At 41.9% G+C, this 27,529-nt stretch overlaps 1 long non-coding RNA gene across 1 annotated transcript; it reads right to left on the bottom strand.

Annotated features, from left to right (window-relative positions):
* Positions 1 to 27,170, bottom strand: LOC108503650. Its single transcript, XR_001876885.1, has 4 exons — positions 27,160 to 27,170; positions 24,862 to 24,865; positions 21,605 to 21,616; positions 1 to 184 (listed from the first exon to the last, which is right to left on the bottom strand). It is a non-coding gene; the product is annotated as an uncharacterized LOC108503650 (long non-coding RNA).
* Between the last annotated feature and the right edge of the window lie 359 nt (positions 27,171 to 27,529).

Here is a 27,529-nt window from a genome sequence, read left to right as displayed (position 1 = left end):
CCAGCGCCCAACCGCCCTCTGGGTGAGGAACCTTTTTCTAATATCCAGCCTAAACCTCCTCTGACACGACTTCAGGCCATTCCCTTGGGGTCTGTCATTGGTCACCAGAGAGATCAGTGTCTGCCCCTCCATTTCCCCTCATGAAGAAGTTGTAGACTGCAATGAGGTCTCCCCTCAGTCTCTTCTTCTCGAGGCTTCCCCTCAAGGCCCTTTACCGTCTTTGTTGCTCTCCTTTGGACACTCTCTAATAGCTTAATATCTTTCTTATAATCCAGTGACCAAAACTGCACACAATATTCAAGGTGAGGCCATCCCAGTGTACAGCAGAGCAGGGCAATCCCCTCCCTCAACCAGCTGGCGATGCTTTGCCTGATGCCCCCAGGACATGGTTGGCCCTCCTGGCTATCAGGGTACTGTTGACTCATATTCGACTTGCCATTGACCAGGACCCCCACGTCCCTTTCCATGGCACTGCTTTCCAGCATCTTATTCCCCAGTTAGTCTGTACATCTGGGGTTGCTCCAACCCAGATGCAGAATCCGACACTTACCCTTGTTGAACTTCACATGATTGGTGATTGCCCAGTCCTCTAATTTGTTTAGGTCTCTCTGCAGGGTCTCCCTGCCTTCAACGGAGTCAACAGCTCCTCCCAGTTTTGTATCATCTGCAAACTTGCTTAGTATCCCTTCCAGTCCTGCATCCAAGTCATTTACTAAGATGTTGAAGAGCACAGGGCCCAAGATGGAGTCCTGTGGAATCCCACTAGTGACAGGATGCCAATCTGATGTCACCCCATTCACTATCACCCTCTGTGCTTGACCCGTGAGCCAATTGCTCACCCACCACATGATGCGTTCATTTTGTCCAGCAGGATCCTGTGAGAGAGAGTATAGAAAGCTTTACTGAAATCCAAAAACATTACATCTGGTGGTCTAGTGGTTAGGGTGCAGGACTCTCACCGCTGCGACCCGGGTTCAATTCCCGGCCCCCCGGGCAGATGGAGCTCATCAGCCCTGTGTGGCAATCCATCTAAGAGAAGGTCACTCTAAACAAACCTACGTCCTGGGGACCTCACTGCCACTGTCCAAGCTTGCTCGGCCCCGGCAGATGAACCTCAGGATTAAAGGGTGGGCTCAGTTCAGCGCACGCTGTGTCTCACCTAAAAAATCCACTGCGCAGGCTCGAAGGGTTAATGACCTTTCCCAAATCTTCGCTCGCGAAGACTGGCCATTATACATCAACAGGCCTCCCTTGATCAAATAGGTGTGTTACCTTGTCATAGAAGGCAACCAGGTTTGATAAGCAGGACTTTCCTTTCCTGAAGCTGTGGTGGCTGTGTCTGATGACTGTGCTGTGTTTTTCAATACCTCACAGAATAATCTTCTCCATAACTTTAGCAGGCACTCAAGTGAGACTAACAAGCCTGCAGTTTCCGAGGTTCTTCTTCTTGCCCTTCTTGAAAATCGGAACAATGTTCGCCAACTTCCAGTCAGCTGGGACTTCTCTGGATTCCCAAGACTACTCAAAAATAATTGAGAGAGGTTTTGCACTGACATCAGCCAGCTCTTTGAAGATTCTGGGATGAATCCCATCAGGCCTTATAGACTTGAAGGGATCCAGTTGGAGCAGCAGATCCTGGACAATTTCAGGGTCAACTGGAAGTTGATCTTTCAGTCACGGTCCTCCAGCTCAGGGCACTGAGACCCCTTTGGCCCATCATCCACGTTGAACACAGAGGCAAGTAAAGTTTTAAACAACTCTGCCTTGTATCTGTCCCTGTTTGTGAGGTGACCATCCTCATCCTGTAACATGCTGATGATATGTCTATACTGCCTGTTGCCATTAATATATTTGAAAACACTCTTTTTATTGTCCCCACATTTCTGGCATCTTCAACTCCAGCTGAGCTTTGGTTGCATTTTCTCCTTACATTGGCAAGCAGCATCTCTGAATTCTTCCCATGTCCCTTGACCTTGCTTCCACTGGGCATACACCTTCCTGTTTTGCCTTATTTCCAAGAGAAGATCCCTTCTCAGACAAGCCAGCCTTCTGCTTCACCTACTTGACTTCCAACATTTAGGAATTGCCTGCTCCTGTGCCCTTAGGAGATGATGTTTGAAAAGTGACCAGCACTGATGGACCACAGCACCTGCAAAAACATTTTTCCAGGGGACCTTACTACTAATTTCCTGAACAGCCCAAAGTCTGCTCCTCAAGTCTAGAGTTCGGGTTTTGCTGGCACTTTTCCTCCTGTCAACAGAGATTTCAAACTTAATCCCTTCATGGTCGCTGTGGCCAAGACAGCCCCCAATCTCCACTTCGCTCATGAGATCCACTCTGTCAGCAAGCAGCAGATCAAGGAGGCCATCTTTCTGAGGCAGCTCCCTTAGGATCTGTTCCATAAAGCTGTCATCCAGGTTTTTTAGGAATCTTCTGGCCTAGGTTGTACCAGCTGTGGGATGCTACCGATTAATTTCTGGCAAGTTGAAGTACCCCATAAGGACAAGGGCAATTTACTTGGAAGTGTCCCTTAGTTCCTCAAAGAATAGTTTGTTTGCACCGTTGTCCTGTCTAGGAGGTCTATCAGATTCCCACAATGACATCCACAGTATTTGTTTGCCCTTGATTCTCACTCAGAGGCTCTCAACTGTGCCATTGCCAACTGTGAGCTCCATACATTCTAATCCTTCTATTACATACAGTGCCACCCCTTTGCCTCTTCCACCCTGCCTATCCCTCCTGAAAAGCCTGTTAACTGTCCACCAGGTTTCACTTATGCCAGTGATGTCAAATCTCTGGGACTTGGACAAAGCTTTGAGTTCCTTTTGGTTGCTCTTTATGCTGTGTGCATTGATGTAGAAACATTTCAGGTGTGGTACATTGTAGCTGACACACCCTGAGGCAGATTGAGGCATCCCATTAGTGCTGGTTTCCTCAAGTTTTTGCACACCATCCCATCGCTCATCACTGGCAAGCTTGGTTTTGTCCCTTTCCCCTTTCAAGCTAGTTTAAAGCTCTATCAAGGAACCCAAATAGCTAGCTGTGCTAGAACTCTTTTTCCCCTCTGAGGCAGGTACACCCCATCACGTGCTCCAGGAGTCAACCCTTTCCTTGCTCTCCATCCCTGTAACAGCGTGGGTCTCACTAGAGGTATGAGGGTGGTGTGAACAGGTTACCAGCCTCAGAGAAGAAGGGGAAACAAATCCTCACAGTTGCTTTTGTTGTGGCTGCCCATGTAGCAAGTGAAGGTCTTTTTTCCCTCTCTGCCCACAGACTGGCCTCCTACTCAGTGTTGCTGAGTGAAGGCCTGGCTGCCTTATAGTGATGGCAGCAGGGCTGCAGGAAGTTGCGAAGACCTCTGCAGCTGGGCAGGGAACTGCTGTGGCTACTAGTGATAAAAAGAGGCCATGGAAAGAGGGATGGTCCCCAGGAGCTGGATGCAGTTGTCATCTAATTCCAGGCACTTGGTACATATAAATGGCCAACAGCCAATTTTGGTTATTATTCTGATTACAGTTTTCATGTAGATAATCTATATGTGCTTAAGGCATGATTTATACTGAGCCTGTAATGAAATACTTTCTGGTTTTCCAGTAACTAGGAATGGGGTGGGGGGAGGATTAGTGTGAGGGATTTAGAACAACCTCAAGATTCTCGGTATGACCACAGATGGGGAGAAAGAAAGATAAATTAGAACTACTATTTGCTGCATTGCTTCTCCTATCATCTGCCTTTTTTTTTTTCTTGTGCTGGCTCCAGCTGGCTCTCTTGTGCTTCAGACATTCAGGGACCCCATGACAACTGAGGCTTTTTAGAGAAAAACCTGCTCCAAGCTCTGTGTTTCCTGCAGACACTGTAAGGACTCTGGCACAGCTTGACTTAGTGTTGGAAGGGTAAGGCAAGTTCCTTTTTCAGGCCACAGAGCACTTAAGAAGCATAGCCTGTCTGCTCTTAGTGAAGCAGCACGCAGCAGATCCCACAGCACACATCCAAAGACTCAGGCATGACTCACCTTCCCATACAGATAATTACTTCATTATACATTGTGTCATGTGTTATAATGATCCTCTTTCATGCCTCTATTGTGTAATCTGTTTGTTCCTTTAACCCTGTGCTCAGCATGTACTTGAATGCCAATCATTACCAGCACCATGTGTTTAGTTCAAATATTTTAGTTCAAAATCAAAATTTTAGCTCTATATTTGGTTGTTTTCTGGTCCCTCTGCATTATTTGTACAGTACCACATACGTTTTGTGGAACTCTCTGATGAAACTCAGATGCGCTGCTTGTTAGGCTATTGTGGAGCTACTAAACAGTACCAATTCTCAGGTGCCCTTTGGTGACAAAGTTACAATTATTGGACTTCCAGGTTTGTATAAATGAAGACTTTACCCTTCAATGATGCTGGCCCATGGCCTGCTAAGAGAATCTGGGCCAGTGAATGAAAAATAGGGCAAGGTGGCAATAGATTTTTTAATGACTGTAATCTTCAATAAAGGTTTTATAAATTGACTAGTGCTTCCTGAGCACAGAGTGTTATAATGAATATAACCAAATATTTATGGGAGACAAGTAATTAGATATGAGTGAATAAAAGACCCTATTAAACCATCTGGACAGTTCAAAGAATTGGTAATTTTCAGATAAAACATTGAAGGGTTAAAGACAGCAGTTAAAATCTGACCCTTGTTAATGATGATTAGACATTACTATCTCTTGATCGTGTTTATGGCTAATTTTGGAGAAGAGATTTTCAGATTCTTGTAATCCTTCCAATAGGTCCCCAGCAGGAAGATGAAATTTTAGGTTTGTCTCCATCAGTGTTCACTTAAATTTAAATTGGGATGTGTTAGATGTGGGAAAGCTTGTGTTTCTATGCCAAATTATATGTGTATTCTGTTGATTAAAAGTGAAGCTGAGATTCCAAAATGGATGCTTTCAAGGGAAAAGTGGAAAATCCCAGGGAAAAAAAGTCTGAAATCTACAAAAATGTTTTACATGGAACATAGGCAGTCATGGAAGGTTGAAAAAAGAACAGAGCACTAACTGAAACCTGCTTATAAGAAATCTTTGTCAGCAAAAGAAAATCACTTGAAATATTTCAATCCTCAGCAATTAAGAAACCAAGCTGTCCTAGTTAGAACAGCTGGGACCAGTTCATCACTGTATGGGTGTAACCCAAAACTGTGTATTCTATAGCCTTCCATGCCATTTCCCAGAAAGTGTTATCAATAGACTATTTACACTCTCTGCCCAGAGCAGCCTGACTCCTCAGGCTATAAACTGGGGTGTTAAGAGGCCTGCGAGATAGGAGGGTGCCCCCTGTCCTCATACCCATTGTGGAACTCTCCGCCCTGAGGGAAGTACTGGGCATTCCTGCCTGAACTGGAGAATATATAATCTTGGAGTCTTGGAACCTTTTTTAACCACTTGTGGGATCCAGAGGAAGACTCTCAACCAGACTGCAATCATCACTCTTGACCGGACTGCAATCGCCACTCTTGACCAGACTGCAACAGCACTCTCACCAACAGGTTTTCCCCTCTCCTTTTACTTTGGACTCAGGTGGCCCAACGAACACCACTCTGTTCGTGCCCCAGGGTGCTGGGTTATACATTTGGGTTTTGTTGGTTAAACCCAATTGTTTGTCTGTATAATCGTACTTATCGTATTATTTTATTAAATTGTTATTCTGATTTATAATTTCTCTTTTGAGTTGGGTTCATTTCCCCTGCCGGTTTACCTTTAAACCACCACACAAGCTCTCAAGCAAGTAAGAAACTGTGAAGGAGGCATTACACAAATAAGTTTTATATGAATTAGAAAGAAGTTACATTAAAGTGGGTGGAGATTGACACTCACTTTGCTAAAACTGGTGTTTACCACTCTCATAGCTGAGAATAAATTTCAAAGGCAAAGACAGCTGCATTCAGCTATATCCAGTCTAACAAGTTGCTAATGTATCTCCCAGCTAAAAAGCTGCTTATGTGACCAGTACCATGCTTAAGCAGGAAGTTACCTTAGTCAAGAGATTCTAAATGCTATTCTCTCCTCCTTTTCAAACTGCTACTGATTCAGCAAGGTTGTGATTAAGCATAAGAGGAAATAAGCAGTGAGATGCTGGAGCCTACTTTGGTTCCTTGCTTAATGAAAAGAGTTATGGATTTCAACCTCAAGCTTCTGTCCACACTTAGAGGTTATTTAACACATCAAGTGCTTGCTTGTTAAATAAGTCATGGAGAAAGAGATGAGTCAAGATGCATTTGGGCAACACTCTCAGCCACTCTTGGGAATGGTTCTGTGCAGACCCAGGAGCTGGACTTGATGATCCTTGTGAGTCCCTTCCAGTGTGGCATATTCTGTGATTTTGTGAGTGCTGAGCTGCTTGGAGCAGACTGCCTTTGTGCCATGTGCAGTAGTGTAACACCATGAACGCCAAATGCTAGGAAATGTGGGGCTAAAGAAGGATTTGCCTATTTTAGGTTCCTTATGGACTAGGTTAGGCTTAGGTCCTTCATTGGTACTTAGTTTAGACTTATCTTACCATATAAGGCTTATATGCTGGGCATTGGTAGGTATCATGAAGACAACTGGATACTCAAGACGAGTCCGAAGAAGCAGAAGGTTTGTTGAGGAAGTTCCTGAGCAAGCCACGGAGAGTTGCCTGCAGCTAGAAGAAAGCCAGCTTTTCACTCCTTCACATAGGAGTAAGCCGCCTTCTGAAGTTAAGTGTGTTATCCACAGTAGTCTTTTGTTGGAAAGGCGAGTAGCAGTCTGATATGTGATACTTAACCCTCTGAAGGCCTAGGGACAGTTTCTGCCTGATTGGGAAGATCCTCAACCCAAGTTTCCCACCCCTCTGATGAATGCTATAACCAGGAGTCTGCAGGTACCAGCAGGTTAGTGTCTCCTTTTGAAGCTATTTTGTATGATACAGGCTATTGAAGTATTCATTGGAGCAGAGACTGTGTTGGAGCAGGTCTCCCAGGTGAGTCTTCCAACCACCAAACTACAGCATTTCTCTCCCTCTCTCTCCAGCCTAATGAATATTTATGGTATGATAGTGATGACAGCCATAGAAAAGCCCATGAGAAAATTAATTCTGTCTTCATAGCAGGGTTTGAATAGTGTGCCGTAAATAAAGCATGGGGCCACACTGAATGTGGAGGATAAAAGAAAATGTTGAAGAGCTTATTCATTAAATGAGCACCATCAAGCACGAGTACTGGACTGTGTGGAAAAAATAGTATGTCATCAAGTAATTAAAGAGTGTGGCAGAATGCATATGCATAAGAGAATGAATTAATGTTTTCAGGAAATCTTAATTTTGGCATTTACTAGCACTGGAGTGCTTGACTTTGCAATCTGAGCAATATTCATTTAGTGTATCTTTTTGTGTAGATAAGCTTGACATAAAAAGGAAGTGAGGGAGCCTTACAAAGCCTTAAAAAATATACTTCTTTTTCCTTCAGCCCAATCGCCTCTGAATGAGAAATTATAGTAGCTGGCTGAGAATCATAATCAAGCAGTGAAAACTTAGTGTACTTGATAATTATTACCATTGCATTTCCTCTGTAGGAATAATTTTCCTCATTTTCATTCCAAGCATTCTCTACCTCATCATTTTGCAGAGTAACACGCAATAAATGTTACCAGAAGGAGGTTTTTCCAAAAAACCTCTACTGTTACAGATGAAGATAAAGAGGGTAGCAGCAGAGGCATTATAAAGGGTGAGGTTTTGAAGAGATAACTAGAATAGATGGCTAAATAATAAAAAGTAATGAAGGTAGAATATTTTGCCTGCTGTTTTGCTGATGAATTTACCCACAAGCAGATAAGAATATTTTAAAAACATATTTGTTATTCAAAATCATTTGTCAAGGGTCAAATTCTTTCCTGATTACTCATATTGAAGCAAGAAAAACCTGCCTGTGGAACAAGCTGCTTCTGTGTGTGAATAGATGTGAAGAAATCTGTTCCCAATTAATTTATGGAAATAATCCTCCATTTCATAAGCGACTCTCTGTGTGTGTTTATTATTCAGAATGTGAATGGTTTTGACTGATCTTATAAGTAATGTTGCATGTTACAATGTGTCACAACACACTGAACTCGGTTTCTAGTAAAAATGTTTGGCTATCTTCGGTTTTAAGATAAGTTCTCTGATTGTTTTCTGATATTCATAGATAGTTGTCTTTCTCAACAGTTCTCCCCCTTCCCCTGGAAACGTTTTCCTTAAAACAGTGGGAGAAAGTAAATACAATAGGGACTGAAGTGAATTCATTTTGCCATCTACAAGAACATGTGTGATTTTTATTTGGGAAGGGGGCAGTATTGGCCTAGTGCTAATGATAAATGACTGATGAAAGGATTATTTTTAGTAACACATGAGAATAGTCAGACAAGAAAACACACACATGATATTTCTAAATTCTCAAATGCTTATATAGTGAAAAGATAATGGACATATAAAAATGGTGTCTTGTACATAGATAAAGAAAACATTATGTTTTATAAAACACTTCTTATATTTATTTGTCAGAAGCTTTTTATATTTTGGTAGCTTGCTTTGATAGTTTCAGTCTAGGCCTTCCTGGAGACCAGCTTGTAACCAGGAAAGTAGCCTACGTTCCCAGTATTCCATACGATTTTTACGTAAGCCAGGGGATAAATAATAAGAAGAGAGAAGGCTCTGCCCTTCTTCTCGTCCAGTTGGACTTGAAGACAACAGGTTCCCTGCAGCCGGCTTTGCTCGTGTGGGAGTGAGGCCTGGTCAGGCCTGCTGTGGCCTGTTGTTTTTCTTTCCGATCCAGGAATCCGTCTGGTGGCGTGGTGGGATCCTGTTTTCTCAAGGAAAGTATTGAGATTTCGTTTTGCTAGTTCTTTATTGATTGTTCCCGGGTTTCGATGGTGCATATCTGTTTTGGTTTTCTTTTTGTACCTTTTCCTTTCCCTTTGGGGGGTGTTTGGGGTTCCTTTTTTATATGTACATAGTATTTTAACTGTATATAACTGTGATATATGTAAAAAAATATATATTTTGATATAATTCAATTGGTTTCATTTTTTTTTCAGTTTCAATAGTTTTTCCTTTGTCCAAAGGGGAAGGGAGGGGGGTGGTTTTCACTATAGTTTCGAGGACTTGATGGGGAGCCAGGTCCAAACTTTAACACTTGCCAAAGAGTCGTCATGGCACAATATCTCTCTTAGTCTGTAATACACTTTTGTTTCTGCTTCAGCAAAAGTAGTTTTAAATGTGACATTTGGGTGAATTGAGATGAACAACCAAATATCATTAAGAATTTTTGCATTCCTGCAGGAGTTCTGAGAGTCTTCAGAGCCTTTTTGAAGTGGAAAAACAATAGAGGTTAAAACTGGGTACTTTTTTCCTCTCACTCACACTGCAATGACTAACTCTGGAAGAGCAGAGATGTGCTCACAGCCTGCCTGAAGCATCAAGCCTACAAAGAACCCATAGAAGTATTTTGTTTACTAGCTGAGCTGAGTGCTAAGTTTCTCCTTATTTCTTCCTAGACTGATTTTATAATGGGGGTTTCTACTCAGTCACAACTAGAAGGGAGTTGTTGAAACTAGTTTGTACAGCTACAGATGAATTTGGGTTTGGCAGTTATGCTGCTACATGAGGACCTTTTCCTCATTGTCCTAGTTACAGGAGCCAGGACCAGTTTATCATTATGTGGGTATAACCAAAACTGTATATTCTACACCCTCTGTGTCATTTCTGATGGACTGTTAATAAATGGATCGTTTGCAGCAGCTGCCCAGGGCACACCTGACACCTCAGGCTACAAGCTGGGGTTAAAGAACCTGGGAGGCAGGGGAATGTTTCTTTGTCTTCACACCACTGACTCAGCTGAGATAACTCTCCTCCAGGGAGGCATTGCACCTTCCCACCCAGCCTGAGGGGTCATCTCTGCTAATGGGCCATACTGGACTGGCATTACAGGCAGCTGCAATGACCTAGACCATCAAAGATTCCAAAAATATCCCATGACTCACAGAGTTAAATCACCTGTTGTGAAACTCCTTGCCCTGGGGGTGGTACTGGGCATTCCTGCCTGAACCTGAGCATATATAATCTTTGGGTTTTGGGATTTCTAGTACCACTCATCGGATTGAGAGGAGGACCAGAACTCCAACAGGATTGTGACTACCACTCTCGACAAGACTGTGATTGTTACTTCAACAGAACTGCGGCCATTTTCCTTCCCTTTTACTCTGCACCCACTGGGGCCACATGGTGCTCAGCACAGGGGCTAACAAACGCTGTTCTGTTCTTGTCCCAGGGTGCTGGGTTATCCATCTGTCTTTGGGGGTTAAAACCAGTTTTCTCTGTATCATTGTATTTATTTTACTCCTTTTAGTAAATTGTAACTCTGATTTGTAATCTCTCGAGTTGGGTTCATTTCTCCTGCCAGTTTACTTTTAAACCAGTCCACTCATTGAAGAGTAGAATGAGTTTTTAATAATTTTGGAATTTCAAGCCAAATTATGCTACATGCTTGGATTTACCGCTAGCAGGGTAAAAGGCAGACCTTTAATACCAGACTATCAGGGCAGACTCAGAGTGTGGACTTAAGATGCTTTTGACCTGTATATCAGGATAGCAACAGTGGCAATCCTGCTAACTGCATCTACAGGAGGCTATTGAAGGTTCTTCACACCACTGTGCACTGCACTTAGGAACCAATACGTGTTATTAAAACACAATGTAGTTACATTTACCCTCTAAAATGTCATATCCTAAGCATCTTTCAGTGATTTATTTGCCCCAATTGCATCTTTTCAATGGAAAGTTATTTCTCTCTCTACATATAATAGCTGACGTGTTAAGCTTATCATGGCTGAAGTGGAAGACTGGCCATCTGGAAGTGGTCTTTTCTTCAGTTTTGGATCCAGATGGTTTAATCTAGAATATTCTCTGAGTTAAATTGGTGTCTGTTGTGTTTTAACTGGGAATACAGATGTAGTTTTTTCATGTAAGGGGGTCATTTATGACTTCGCCCACCTTGCTGTATAAAGATAGCCAGAGGTCAATCCACAGCCCAAGATTTGTGTGAGCCTGGTGAGGGCTCACACATGACGTGAGGGTTAGCCCCTCTCTATGAGATTTGGTTTTGAAATACCCCAGATTGAGCCAGGTTCTCTTGAAAAGCCAGGGTCCTCCACTCATTCTTGCTTCCTGATCCTCTAGTGCCAGTGGTACGGATGTGCCTATTTTAGGACCTAAAAGGTAAAACTCAGTGTACACTGTATATTCACTCCTATGGATTCTGCTTGCTGAGTCAGGCAGGAAGTTTTGAATGTTGCCTCCTCTCCTTTGCATCCCTGCTTTAAATAACAAGGGCCTTAAAGAAATGGACCTGTTGTTTTTTTGTCCAGGAGGAGTACAGACTGGCACTTGAGTACTGAGTCATGAATATGCTGAATAAATTAATGAACTGAAGTGTGAAATGAAGAATATTCATTATTGTAAAGACTGGCTCCAGCAGAAACTGAAACTTATCTTTATTCAGAGAGTATCTGGTATAAAAGCTAAAGAAATTCAATTTTCTCCTACAATAATGGCAGCCATAATAGAGGGAGAATACCTTTGATGTAAGAAGATATTGCAGAACCAGGTAGTGGCTGAGGTTGGAAAGGACCTCTAGAGGTTATAAGGTCCAACCTCCTGCTCAAGCAGGACCACCCAGAGCTGGTTGCCCAGGACAATGTCCAGACAGTTTTGAATACCTCCATGGAGGGGGTCTCCACAACCTCCCTGGGTGACCTGTGCCAGTACTCAGTTACAATCACAGTGAAAAACTGTTTCCTGATGTTTGGGAGGACCCTCCTATATTTCAGTTTGTGCACATTGCCTCTTGTTCTGTCACTGGGCATCACTGAAAAGAACCTGGCTCCATCCTTTAGGCACCTGGCACCCTCCCTTTAGGTATTCATATTGCTTTATAAGATCCCCCTGTACCTACTCTTCTCCAGGCTAAACAGTCTCAACTCTCTCACCCTCTCCTTATATGTGAGGTGCTCCAGATCCTTAATGATCCCTGTGGCCCATTGTTAGACTCTCCTCACCACTATGTCCATGTCTCTCTTATAGTGGAGACTGCAGAGTTGGACACAGTACAGGTAAGGACTCCCCAGTGCTGGATAGAGAACAAGGACCAGCTCCCTCCACCTGGTGACAATATTTTATGTAATGCAGTGCAGAATACCATTGGCCTTCTTTGCAACCAGGGCACATTGCTGGCTCGTTTTTTTTTGCCTTTTATGCAAATCTGCTTTCCAGCTAAGTGGCCCCCAGGACATGTTCATGCCTGGGATTGTTCCCCCCCAAATGAAAGATTCTGCACTTCTTGTTGAACTTCATGAGGTTCCTGTCAGCCCATTTCTCCAGCTTGTTGAAGTTCCTCTATGACCCTCTGGCATATCAGCCACTCCTCCTGGTATAGTGTCATCAGGAAACTTGCTGAGAGCACACCCTGCCCCATCATCTTGATCATACATGAAGATGTTGAACAGGATCAGAGCCAGCGCTGACACCAGTGGCACCATCATCAGTTAATACCTGGACTGTCTAGACTTTGTGCCAGTGATCACCACTTTCTGGTCCCAACCATTCAACCATTTTTCAACTCACCCCTGCTCATCCAGACTATACTTCATCAGCTTCTCTATGAGGATCTTATGGGAAACACTGTTAAAAAGTCTTACAGAAGTTAGGTAGACAACATCCACTGCACTTCCCTCCTCTACCAGGCCAGGCATTTCATCATAGAAGCCTATCAGGTTGGTCAAACATGACTTCCTTTTGGTGGATCCATGCTCACTAGTCCTGATGGTTTTCTTATCCTTACTGTGCCTGGATGTGGCTTCTAAGATTATTGGCTCCATCACCTACCTTCCCAGGGATCAAGGTGACTGGTCTATAGGTCCCTGGATCCTCCCTCTCACTCTTCTTGAAGATAGGAATGATGTTTACTTTCCTTCCCTCCTCAGGTACCTCTGCTCATTACCATGATTGTTCAAAGGTAATTGAGAGTGATGACATCGGGCAGATCCTTCAAAACTTGTAGGCACATCCCATCAGGACCCATGGACTTATGTTTGTCCAATTTGTTCAGGTATTTTCTAACCTGACCCTCTTCCACTAAGGGTATGTTTTTCTTGTTCCATTCTTTCCCTTGGTATCTGGGATTCCTGTCAGCTGGTCTGACTAGTAAAAATTGAAGCAAAGAAGGCATTCACTACTTCATCTTCTTCCATGTCCTGTGTCACTAGGGTCCCTCCCCCATTCATCAGTGAGCCCACATTTGCTCTGGTATTTCTCCTAATTAATGTACTTATATAAGTCTTTCTTGCTGCCTTTGACATTCCTGGCCGGATTCAATTACACTTGGTCTTTGGCTTTCCTAACTGCATCTCTGCATGCTCAGGGAGGGCCGTGCATTCCTCCCAGGTTACTTGTCCCTGGTTCTACCCTGTGTATACTTGATTTTTCCCTGGTGATCCATGCAGGACTTGTTGGGAATGGATTGCTCTTGATATTGGAGGAGGCAATCCTTGACTATCAATCAGCTTTCTTTTCCCTTCAGGGCCTTGTCCCACAGGAGTCTTTTAAGCAGATCCCTGAATATTCTTTGCTAGTAACCACACAGGAGCTAATCTTTCTTCTAAATCATGTCAATTATACCAAATGTGAAGATTTTCAAAGATGCAAACCTGACTTTGGTAGGGCAAAAGTGGAGTGTTTTGTGCTGGTTGCTGAACAGCCCTTCACCACTGTGGTTCCCAGCTTCCCTTATTCTAAAAACTGATGTCCCAGAAGTAAATATTTCTCTAAGACAGACTGATTTGCTGCATCTGCACCTATAAATGGGACAGGGAGGTGATCATCCTTTGGCCCCGCAAATATAACTGTTCCCGTCCGTGCAGCTAAAATTATCACCAAATTCAGGCTGTCTGTGCCCAGGTACCTGTTGTGAATGGCCTCAGAGTGGTGCTAATTTCATAACAATGCTGTGAAAGGAAAGCTGTTCTGAGCCAAAAGTGTGCCAGAGAAACTGCTTGCAAATTAATATACTTGGGCCTGTGCCCTGCTTCGCTTTCTTTTGCTGATACTGATGTATCCATGTAGTTGGAGCAGTTGCTTTCCCCAGGGAAGAGTTTCATATGATTTGCTGCTACATGAATTTGTCTTTTTTGCTTCTGGCTTCCCAAAAGTACCTAGAACTCACAGCATGGCATAGCACTTTGCCAGCTGAGACAGCCATCATTTGAAACCTTGGTGTTCCACTGCCCCCAAGTCTGTAAAAGCTGGAAGCTGGTCTGGGAATGGAGATTTATGATATATTTCAACAGAACAAGAACAACTGTACTTAATTTTTAATTTATAAAAGAATTTACTGTTTGCTCAGGAAGGGATTTGAAGCCTTTTGTGTGCTATTTTTTAAAAAATTTATTTTATTTTATATAAAGGCAAGCCAAGCTGTTGTTCTTAAGCACAGTAGTTTTACAAGCAAGCTCTCACAGGAATGAAGTGTTACTCCCCAATGTTTAAGCATTATTCTGTATAATTATGGATATTTTCTTCCTTCCAAAAATATTTTTTTTGAGAAGCTGACATTTCAAAGGCTTTCAATTCTGTGTGTCACTATCAAATAATCTTTTTTGTACTTGGCTGTTTATTATTGGATTGCAACAACGATAAAGCTCTAGGGGTTTTGTCTCCTTTGGTATGTTAATTATCTATTTTCCCTTTGATCTTTTTCTTACTGAAAAGAGTGAAAAGCTATCTCGGTAGGGAATCTTACTGATGTACATTCATCCCCTCATCTCCATAATCTGAGGATCAGAGGGAGACAACAAATTTCACTGCTGAGTGAGGTTGCTATAGGCCTTAGTTATAATGCACTCAGTTTCTAAATAATCCCACCACCGCTTATATTTGGAATATTGAAGAGGAACCTCTGAGAAAAAGAAACCCAAAAATAATTAATTTTAAACTGTGAACTACCTTCATTAATTTAACTTTTTATTGAAGTTTTAAGCTCATGCATATGCCACAAGCTCGCTCTTTCTTGCATGCCTCTACACATTTTTTCCTTTTTTTCTCCTTCTTTTTTACTGTTGACTTTTGATACATTTTCAGTTCTCACAGAAATAAAATATAGGCTAGGCACAGAGTAACTACTGAGTCAACTTTTAAAGTATTAAATGTTAGAATACTTTCCTATGAAAATGATGAAAGTCCTGTAACTTTGGACCATTGGAAAGGATTGGGCAGAATTGTGGAGTGGTGGGGAAAAACATTATAAATATATATAAACACACTATATGTATGTATTTCTATCTCTCAGTCCTTCCTCAAAGGCTGACATCCATTTCTTGAAAAACCTGAAGGAAAAGCACTTCAGCAAGAGGCAAAGGCAGACAGATCTGCTTCATGGGGCAGTTCAGCAGTGGCAGAAATGTAGGCAAGATTATGTACTGGAGACTTTCCAAACAGTTTCTCTGAGGCAGTTTATCCATTTCCACAGGAGATGGACAATGCACGAGGCAACCTTGCTGTTGAGATTCTTGTGTTGTGCAGTGTGGGATATGATCAAATCTTGATGTTCACAGTAGAGACATCTATATTTGAACTGGTCATGTAGTCTGCCTTGGCAGTCAGGGAAGGGAAGCTGGCACTTACAGAGCAAGAATGATGCTATTTCAAAGAAAATGTTTCATACAGCTCAGGTGAACTGTGCCCTAATAGTATCCATTTCTCTCCAGTGCCCAGTTCATATCTGTATCAAATTGATACTGGTGTTTTCTGAAATGGGATGATACAAATCCTCCCTCTTCCATCCTCCCTCTTCCATGTTACCTTGCATGTGGAAGGGTGAAGAGGACCTAGTGCAGTGTACCTAAGATGCTCTTGCCAGTGTACACTATTGCTGCTGTTGCAGCTTGCCATAGCAATGTCTCAGCTGTGTGCATGCATGGGAGGAGGTGCCAGGCTGTTCATGTAATACAGGTGCATCACCTGCTGATGGATGTATTAGTGTTCTCGTGTTGTGAACCCTGGGGTTGGAAATCATCCCATTAACTTGCAGCAAGTTCAATTTGGTCATTAAAATAATGGTGGCTAATTCAGTCTGAGGTGCCTGAAGAAATCTCAAAGAGCCATATGAGGCTCTTATGAAAGGTACATCACTAATGAGAGGTACAAATTCCTCTGGAGCAGCTGGAGGTTCTGTGGCATCTTCTATGGCATTTAGACAGCTCGTTATCACTCTGAGAGTGGTATTTAATGACACATTGAGACACTGAAATTTATGTGTTTGCATGAAAACGAGGTGTCTAGTGGATGAAGATCTAGTCAATGCAGTAGAGTCTAGAGCCAATAGTCTCAGTTTAAAAGAAACACTGCATGTGACCAGCTGACTACAGATGTCTAATATGCTTCTACATTCTGGACCTGAATTCCATTGCTGCTATGTAAAAGTCCAATTCAATGGACCTACATTATTGTGGCACCTACTGTGATTTGAGATACTCCCATTTGGCTACTGTCTCCTATTCTAGGAGGACATAGATCCTTTGTCATATCTACATGTCTACCCCATGTAGATACTACAGTCCATCTAGGGCACCTGAAATGGCACTAGATGCCTGTAATGTGCAATTGACTTCAGCATTAGATGTCTGCTTTTTTGTGAGCTCAGAAGTTCCCCTGAAAATACTCTTTCTCTCCACTGACTACAAAAGAAACTTAGTTCAGATATTAAGACATCTGTGGTAGATCCCTAGACGTGGTCAAGTGAACTCCATTTCTGGTTTTCTGGGCACATGCATCTCAAAGACACCTGTGATTCCTACTTTTCCCAAGGTGGTAGTACATTGTTTGTTTCTCTAAAGCACCTGCATGATATAGTCTCTGCACTGGTGTTTCTGACACAGAATCAAAAATGAGTGAAAATCATGCTGATGTGGTTCTGGAGTGATTTCAATTCTTATGCCTTCCTACATGCTCTAAAACCACAGGATGCGGCTTGTGACCAATGCAAGTTGGTGCTAAGATACAAAGAGTCAGGGATATAATTTTTTTTTGGTCATAGTGAGATCTGTGGTGTTAATTTTCTAAATGTGCTTCTTGCACAACAACATCTCTGCTCAAGCTTTCCCCCACTATCTCTAAGACTTAACATTTTAAAATGGTGTCGGTCAACCAAAGGTAATGAAAAAAAGCAGACAGGAGGATTTAGATCCTACTATAGTCTTATGCAATAAAAATCTTGTTCCCACGAGGATCATCTGTTCTGAGTAAGGCTCAGGTGGGATCCCCAATGGTCTGTGTAATTACAGGAGAAAGGATTCTTGTTTTCTGCTCTGAGTTATGCAACCAAGTCTAAGCTAGCCACATGACCTTCCTTTCACTGAAATTGAAGAGAGAAATTGAAGTCTTCAGAGGAGTTTTGCATTTAAGACTGCTCTAATAAATCACTCTCTGGATGTGTTCATTTTGGTCTACTGCCTATAAAAGACATTTATAAAGTCAATGAAATAAAATGACCTATATGGACCTGAAACCAGTGGAAGATTTGCTCCTGGTCTTCAAGATTAAATCTTTTGTCAGCCTTTATATGAATACATTAAATTGTATGTACAAACCCACTATTTTTATGCCTTTTACTGTTATGCTACTTTTGAAATATTCAAACAGTGACCTTCATATGAAAGTCGTCAAAGTTTTAAGGAAAATGTGATAAAAGTCTGCTTGGCAATCACATCTATACTTAAGCCATGGTGACTGTCAAAATATGTACTGAGTTAACGCTAACTGAATCAGGTATGGTACAAACCCCCTGGGCACAGTGGGTGGGTTTCTATTTGTCCTGGCTGACTATCTCTTCAAATACACATTCTGCTTCTTTATTTCTGACCTCTTAGCTCAAAGGTTTGGCTGTTGTTCCCTCTCTACTTGTTTTCTTTTCCTGTCTTGCTTTTTCCCTGTTTTTCTTCTTTGCTTGTCATTTGGTTTTCAGTCAGTTTCTCAATTCTGCAAGTTGTGGATCATCTACAGGAGATGCTCAGTGTTCCTTGATCTATGTGGCTTTTCTTTTTACTGCCATATATGCAGTGAGGTTTATCAGTGCTCTGTCCTGAGACCTGACCCGTGTAACATGTTTACAGTGACCTAGAGGAGGTGAGGGACTCTTCAAGCCTGCAGATGATGCCAGACTGGAAGTCACCTGTTGATATACTCAAGGGCAGGACTGCCAGACAGAAAGACCAAGACAGGATAAAGGAATGGGCTGACAGGAACCTTATATAAGGACTTACCTTGAATATTGTGTGCGGTTTTTGGACACTGCAATACAAAAAAGACATTAAGCTATTAGAGAGTGTCCAAAGGAGGGCAACGAAGATGGTGAAGGGCCTTGAGGGGAAGCCATATGAGGAGCCTCTGAGGTCACTTGGTCTGTTCAGCCTGGAGAGGAGGACACTGGGGAGATCTCATTGCAGTCTACAACTTCCTCGTGAGAGGAAGCGGAGGGGCAGGCACAGATCTCTTCTCTGTGGTGACCAGTGATAGGACCCAAGGCAAGGGCCTGAAGTTGTGTCAGAGAAGGTTTAGCTTGGATGTTAGAAAAAGGTTCTTCACCCAGAGGGTGGTTGTGCACTGGAACAGGCTCCTCAGGGAAGTGATCACAGCACCAAGCCTCACAGAGTTCAAGAAGTGTTTGGATGATACTCTCAGGCACATGGTGTGACTCTTGGATATGGTCCTGTGTAGGGCCAGGAGTTGGACTTGATGATCCTTGTTGGTCCCTTCCAACTCAGCATATTCTGTAATCTGTGATTATAAAATGAGGACTTGAGAGACAGCACACTGCACACAAGCCCTGCAGCACACAAGGGCAAAAGCCTCCTCAACTGTATGAACAGGAGTGCAGCCAGTAAGCAAACTGAGGGAAGTGATCATCTTCCCCTGCTCAGCACTCACTAGACCACATCCAGATACAACAACCTTCTGTATTTTCAGATTTCATACTACATTTCACAACTTCTCCTTGCTCTTTCATCTGCCTGGGAATAACATCTAAATCAGCCTGTCATCACAGAGGGCTGAAGCACAGGCAAGAGGCAGTGGCATAATGGTTGCAGTAGAAGCATGTATTTTTATTATCAGCATCCTAGAAACCATTAAGAAATTGCAGCATTACTTCTCGATATACTAAAGCCGTCATTATATCTTTATCTGCTTTGAGGAAAAATAATTTGTTCACCTTGGGGCACTGTTGAAGAAATATGGGGAAAGAGATATTCCTGAGGAATCACATGGTGGGAGGAGAGAGTAAGAAGATACAGGGCATATAGGATTTGCAAGAAAGGTGTAGTTATAAGTGGTAGGATAGTTGTGGGGAAATAGTTTGACAGTTACAATAGGCAGGGGAAAAGATCTGGTTTATTTACTCCTGTGGTTTATATAAACAATGATGTACAGCTATTAAATTTTAACTCCATTGTACATCTTGAAGACAAGTTGCAGGATTATCCAGATTCTCATGTTACTGCTAGAGACAGGAGGCGTATAGTCTCAGTGTTCTTCTCACCTTAGCCAGCAAGTATCTGTCCATGTAAATACTAAAATATGAATTTTTTCTGCTGTTCAAGGTCAGCATCTTAGCAAGAATGCTTATTCTTGAGTATGGCATGCCAAACAAGACCAAACATATCCACAGTTTATTGATTGCTGTTGCTTCTACATCCCTCTAGAATCAGGAGTTGCAAGTTGTGGGTGGTGGTGGAAAGAAATTTATGAGGGAGGTGTAGGCTTTTTATGTGACAAAATATTTTGGTATGGCTGTGCTGGACTTACTCTGTGTGGTATTTGGGATGCTGCTGCAAAACTGTCTGGTGAAAGTTAACAGTGGATTTTGTAATCAGGAAAAACTGTCCCAAACTCATACATGCAATGCTCAGTGCTCATCTGACAAGCTGCAACTAGTCTTCTGATCAACACTCTGTTGTCAGAGCATCATGGAGAAGCTGTCCCTGTATGTTGTTCTTCGAGTTCTTGACAGCACAGACTTCTCACAAAGTGCACTGCTGAAAGCTTATCTTGATCCTTGCTTTCTTACCTTCTGCTGTCTACTTATCATTGTTAAACAGATATATCCATCCCACTTCCCTGCGGAGTCATAGCCTCTCAGTTTTATGTGGGCTTGGAAGGAAAAAGGGCTTGTGTTGTTTCTGAGATCCCCCAAGATTTGGAGACATTCATTAGGAATTTCTCCTCCTCACATTGACGTTGTGTAGGAGATAGATGCATTATTTTAGTGATGACTTTGAATTGGGTGGCATTCTGTTTTGAAGCATACTGTGGAACAAGGGGTGGGTGGGGTCACAGCTGAAACTTTCTGCTAAATTCATCAGGATCAGCTAAATAGACAAAGATCACAGATAGAAAGATGATAAAATGATAGAATGTTTGACTGCAAGGGTCCTCAAAAGATTGCTTATTGCCACTATCTGCAGTAAGGCAGGGTCAGGTGTACCTAAACCTTTGGTGACAGAGCATTGTCTACTCAACTGTTACAAACCCTCCATTGCTCAGCCATTATATACCCTAGATTTCACAACTGCCCCTTGCAGCAAACTCTGATGTGCAACTGCTCTCTCATTTGCAATGCCTTCTTAAATGTAAAATTAAATAATGTTTGCCACAAATTAAAAGTCTTTCTTTTTATGGTGAACAAGGAGAACAGTTAATCACTATAATGAGCAGTAGAAAGACTGGACCACTGGAACAGGACAGTCTGCCTCCAGAGGTTTTGATTATGTAGGGCTTGCCGGCACCTTTCTCACCTTCCTTGCTTGAAAGACAACACTGTGCAAATCACAGATCTCTGCTGCCTGTCTTCATGGCTGACAAAAAGCATTGACAAAGGAGAGAGAGTCTTCCCAGGATTAAAGTGAGCCCAAACCAATCTTTTTTTTGAGAGTCAGAAATGGCAATGTTGTAAAATCAAATGTCTGGCATTGCAGACAGTGTCCAGAGCATGGTCATGTGGGAGACTGGATACTGGAGCTAGCTATAGCTGTCATATTCACAGAGATGCCCTGTACCTGGTCCAGTGTCATCATGTAAACTGAGCTGGTGGGGTTGAGAAAGGCATCTTTGAACCTTTGTATGAAGGTGGTAATGCAGACACCTCTCCCAGCTGCTGCCTGTCTGCTCCACTCACACCAAATGCCCTTCCGTTTGCTCTGAGTCAAACGGGCAGGAGGAAGCCAAATGCTGCATAAGCTTCATGAGGTTGCTAATTATGATGGCTGCCTGGAGTTGATGTGGTAAATAGAAATACCACAGCAGAGTCCAAATGGACATGCTGGTGTTTGCTTTTACCCTGAAGAAGCAAAGTGAACGCAGGAGTTTGATAACACCTGATCCCAGCCCTCAGAGCATAGCTGGCATATGGTACTCTGTGTGATGAGGGACATGTTAGATGGACCATTTGGACAAAGAAAGTGACCCAAACTCTCCCACAGACCACACTTAGGAGGCTTGGGATCTCTATATAGATAAATAACACAGCAGAACAGCTGTGTATCACATAGCTGCCAGTAACCTTGTATTTCCAGTCTGTTGCAAAAGATACTTATTCTAGAAAAGTGCTAAGTACATTTGTGTAAATACAGATAGTGATCCTGTTTGCATTTAACATACACATTTAATGAACAATAACAATTGCAAGGTTGGTATTTAGGAATAAATAGAGTTATTATTAAATTTATTCATGTAATTTCAGTTCTGACCCTTTGCATACATCTGATACTTACAGCTGTATTTATCCTAGTTGCAGTCATTATTGACATCTGAGAAAAATTTAACATTTTCTGTTGCAGTGGAAGATTGCATCCTTAAAATGCTAGAAGTTCACAGGAGGAATTTTACAGTTGGCATTTTCTAAATTTACACAGTCATTTCTTCTTATACAGGCTTATTTTCTACTCATTTGTTTGTGTGTGTCTGTGAGATACATATGCACTTTATTCTATATATATTCATGTCCACACCCACTATTTTTTATTTCTTTCCATTATTTAAAAAAACATATTAAAGACTATAATTCATTTTTAGTATATCTGTGTTACAGTGCAGGAAAATCAATTAGCTTTAGCTATCCCAGTTTCTTTTCCGTAAAACTGGGATTTACAATTCTTTGCAGTCCTCCCGTGGAAAAGGCATGTTGACCAGCACCTGGATGTTGTTATTATTGCTATGTACTCCCTTTTATCTGTTGAAGGGGTTAATAGTTTTTTTTACCCATACAAGTTTGAGCTGCGATGATGGAAGCCAGCTTAGGCATAGAAGTTTATTGCCTCATGTATGGTACTGTGTATGTGTGACTATACTACATGAAGGCCCCATGCGGCCTCCAGTATTTGACCTCCACTGGTAAGCTTCCATGGAAAACAGAAGCAGAAAACAGACAGAGTAGGGCACTAGCATCTGATATGCCACATGGCACTACAAGGCACAGCATCATCCCTGGGACAGTAGTTAGCTGAGATGGGGACTTTGGGCATGAGCACAGAGCTGTAGCCCCTCTCATGGTGCTGCAGTACCCAGCTGATATTGCCCAGGGGTGTCTGTACTGCGGCAGATGTAAATTGCTGTTCTGAAACAGCAAACAGCAAAGCTGTAGCATGCATTCTGCACTGCTTTCTTAATGAAATGGAGCTGTCTGCATGATTGGCTCTGTCATTGCAGCCTGCTTGTTCTGTGGTCAGTGCATGGAAACCATTTAATGTAGGTCACAATATGCTAAATGCAAATAAAGCAAAATCTGGAGTGACTGCACTCTAATGTGTCCATGCTTACACGCTGTCTTAAGTCATGGCTCAGAGACTGTTTATTTGCAAAAATAATTTCCTCTCTGAGCATCTGCAAGGAAAACAGCTTCTGTTCAGTGCTATAGGACACATTAAAATGACAACCTCTCTTCCCTTTTGGGTTTTGCAGACTCCATTTTTTGGAGCCCCACTGTGAAGTACATCTCGTTTTTTTTTTTTTTTTATTACCCCTTTCGGCATCCCCTCTCTGACTATCAAAAAAAACCCCTTTTGTGAGTGTCTTGCTGAAGTCTTTTTTTTTTAATATATTTTTTGTGTGCCCGATGATGAGCATTTTGAAAAGAAACATAGAATCTGAATGCATGAGCAAATCTCTTTGGGCACCTACTTCTTGAAAGAGAGGAAGACAGAGAAGTGGATAAATAGCAGAGGCAGTGCTGGAAACAGGTCTTTTCACATCAACCTCATCTAGGCTGAGTCTTGAAGTTCAGGTAGAGCAAACATAATTCCTAACTCTACTGCTATCTTGGTATTCAGTTCTAGCTCTGCACTGCCATTGCAGCAGTGCCCCAATCTTTAAATAAGGAATGCTATTACCTACTTCCCTATGCAATATATTTAGACTTCTGTGACAAATAACCATAACTAAAATAAAAGTGTTATTATAAAATCCTATCAATCATAATAAATAAAAGTGCTGCAAACAGTTGAAAGAGAATTTAAAAAGTGCTGCAAATATCTTATTTGTAAATTGACCAGGACACTGCTGGTAGCAAATTTTCTGTACAGTGTTTTGTAGGGTTTTTAAATGATCTTAAGTAGTCAGGGCGTTTGCTCAGAGTGTGTTGTGCAAGTTGGAATAAATGGCGGAATGATTTGGGCTTTTAAAACTAGGCTGAATAAAATGCTACAAGATATCCTGCATGGGTGGGCTCACTCTGACAGGCAGATGCATTCAGGAACATAACGTGTCTTGTATGGCTCTGATTTATATGACTCTGTGAAGGTGCCTAAGGGCTGGTTTACACACAAGCTCGTACTGTTTTAATTAAACCTGTTTTTAGTCTAGGATTTCAGTTCAGAATAAAAGTTACTGTCATCAAGACAGCTAAAAAATGTCAAGCTCTGCTTTATGCATCCCACTGTAGGTGTCTAAGTGAAGTGGTACAGCTCCGCAGGTACTGTACATATGGAAAACAGGTAAGCACTTCAAGAGCTAATGTCCTGAATTCCTTCAGGAAAGGGTTTAATTCTTTCCACTGACTCCAGGGCATGAGGAGATGAAGTCCATAGTTTAGAAAACTTGAATGAGAGATCCAGAGAAGATGATGTAGTATCTCCTCTCATTTGTGCAATTGTTTTTCCCTGTCTCTGATAGTTCTTTCAGCATTTATACCCAAATTGCCATTGCTGGGTGCAAATCAGAACTAGAAATGCAAATATTCTGGAAAAGATATGAAGAATAGCCTGGATAAAAAATGAGGTCTAATAATAACTCACTAAAAATATTTGTAGAGAAATTCAAGAAAAAGTGAGGAAAAGAAATAAAACAAAAATGAAAAGGTACAGATGAAGACTTTAGGAATATGTGGCTGGAGGTTCTTTTAATGGAATATAGAGGGGTTTATGACCATATTTGTTGTCTGAGTCTTGAGTTTTAAGAGAAGTCAAAGGGAGTAAGACAGGCAATTTAATGGGGCTTTGGCACTAGTTTTCTTTCAGAAAATCTTGCCTTAGATACCTAAGTGATAAAGTCTATTCTATTCATGTACATATATATTAATGTATATATGCATATAAGCCACATGTGTGTATGCATGAAGAGATATACTTATATATATCACATGCATACAAATATAAAATGTATATTTAGTAGATTCATGTGCACAGTAATTGGGTACACATATGCAGACATACCTCCCTCCCCTTTACATAAGTACAATCCTAAATCAATGAGAGTTTCTTAAAAAAGAATTAAATAATAGTTAGACACCACTTGCCACTTGAACTTTAAGCACTGATCTCTTAACAGAGGGATTCAACGGTCCCTCAGTCAGACCCTCAGACTCTGGGGAGTTTGACCCGCTGCCCATTCAAACTCCTCTGAGTTTGTTTAGCTCTCTTAGAAGCTGCAGGCTCCCCTGTTTTCCTCAGTGGTCTAAGTTCTGCTTGCACAGACGCCCAAAGGCTCTGGATCTCGGTCTATCTAGGGTTTGGAAATGAAGTTCCATCCCTCTGTCAGGTCTGGCAGTCATGATCTGAGCCACCCAGCTAGCAGGATGGTCTTTGCACAAAATACAGAGCTCAGAGAGGTAGAAATAACCTTGAGACTGGAGCACTAACCTCAGACTTGGATTCAATCTTCTGTTTCAGAGACTCACATCTAGGTTGCCTCAATAGAAAAAAACCAGTAGCAAGCACTCCTGGAGAGTTTTTTCTGCTCCTGAACTGAGACCACAGCAGCATCCACATACAGGAGTGCTTGTGGTCAAGGCCAAACTCCATGTGCTGCACTCTTATTGTTTAGCGCCAAGCCCCTCTGCGCTGGTCTTCAGGCTCTTCTGGACTCATTGTAGGCCTAGTATTTCAAGTATCTAAAATCAAGAACTGGAGATAGCTGGTGCTATCTAAAACAGCAGTGCAGGACTGAACTTCATGCAGTTTCACCTGTGTCACTGCTGAGGTCTTACCTGGGAAGGCTAAGAGTAGGAAGAAACAAATTTAGCAGCAAACAAGTTGTTTCGCTCCAAAGGAGAATCCCAAGCTAAGCTGTAAGTAAACACATAGGGTGTTGGAGAGAAATGAAGAGGTAAATCTGTTGGCATTTATATAATAAAGAGCTAAATCTGTTGGCATGCATCATAGCATTTGTGTCTAAGAGCTACAGTACTAGGAAGAGAACAGCAAGAGTGTCTAAGTTTTCAGCTGAACGGGTAGGTCTCTTGATTGTGAGGATTCAGTTACAGATCATTTACAGTTCCTCCTCCTCATGAATAATGTTCATTATCACTCGTGGACAAAAAAAAAAAGGTGGAAAATATTTACAGGGGTGATCAGTGGTAGTCAAAATTTGGTCCCACTATTTTGTAGAAGGAGTCTGCAGTCTGGGGAGGAACTGACTTGGAAAAAGGGCATAGATAAAAGTGAATTCTGTGGAAAAAGTAAATATACAATAATTATTTAGTGTAATATCCAGTGAAGTTGCCTGGGAAACTTATAATAAACAAATTCGGTATCTTCACATCATTAAATTATGGAATGCATTGTCCATAATTGATATCTCATTGATACCGGGAGAGCCCAGAGTTAAACACTAATGGGCAGGGGGCAGATTTGTGGGGGAAATCTTTCTTGCAGCTTATTCAAGCTGTAATAGAATGTCTATTAAACATAAGGATCTGATATAACCTGTGGCTGAGGCGGATCCTAAGCTGCTGACAGAGGGAAACAGAGGTTTGTTATTGATGTGCTTTTTCTTTCTTTCCTAATGTCTTCCTCAATGCCTCTGCTATTGGTTGCTGTCAGAAACAAGAACTAGGTTAAACATGCCTTTGGTCTAAGTCAGTGACTCTCTTCTTATGTTCTTGTAAAGAAATCACAGATAATCCTGTGCATTGTTACTTTTAAAGCTGGAAAGGGAATAGTTCACATATTTTTCCTGTTGCCTCGATAGCTCAGCATACTGCCGCCATGCATGAAGTGTGCCAATAATCCCATTTAACTCTCCTTATTCCACAGAGGATTCAAATTCAAGAGAACAGCTCCAGGCACTTAAAATATCATATAGGAAGGCCAAATAAAGGACAGTGATCACAGAAAACCCTTTCCAAGCCTCTTGGGCTTGATTGAAAAGTTCCTGCCTATGTCCCAGAATGTCACTGGTATTTTAGAGCAAACTCCCTTGGTGCCTACTTCTCATGATGGAGGTCCAACAGTTATAATTGCTGGTTTACATTAAATGATGGGACACAGGCAGTTTAAGTCTCAGTGCCACAAGCAGAAGTCTGTTCCTATTTCTTCCCCCTCCTATCATGGGCACGTGGACACATGACTTCCCTGTGCAAGCACAGGCACTTCTGTGGCTACACAGTCAGCTCGATCAGCAAGATGATAACCATATGGCTACCTGCATACTACTGAGCAGAAATGTGGGGCACAGGCTGAAATCAGTATTTTAAGAGCAGTGAGACTTTATATTGGTTTAGACCATGTGTGGAAGCATGTACATCCTCTCTGGTACGATCTAATTACTAAGTTTGCTTGGTCCATGATGAAGTTGTTTGGATAACACTGACCTCAGTTAAGAACTTGTGAAATTTATTGTATAAATGATCATTAACTCCACCAAATGTGGAGCATTTGGTCAGGAAGTAGAAGACCAAGGATTTAAATTAATGTCCACATTGTTCAGATTAAAACAGGGGATTGTACTGCTGAGAAGGATATCCTTGCTATAATTCAGACATACCCTTAAGATGATCCCCTACATCCTTCCTCTTTAAAGCAGGAGTGAAAAATTTACAGGGTCAGAAGAGGTGGGACAGAGTATATTTGCAGCTTAGACCTTAGATGCCTCATCAGGGGAAGGAAAAGCCTCTTTCTTTTTCTTGGATGATTTTTTCCCTTCAGTGCTTATGTCAGGTAGGATGTGCACACAAC

This window comes from Lepidothrix coronata, unplaced genomic scaffold, assembly GCF_001604755.1.
Source record: "Lepidothrix coronata isolate B3197 unplaced genomic scaffold, Lepidothrix_coronata-1.0 Scaffold143, whole genome shotgun sequence".
NCBI classification, from domain to species: domain Eukaryota; kingdom Metazoa; phylum Chordata; class Aves; order Passeriformes; family Pipridae; genus Lepidothrix; species Lepidothrix coronata.
Note: the sequence above shows the minus strand (reverse complement) of the source record. Positions and strands in the feature narration are given on the sequence as shown.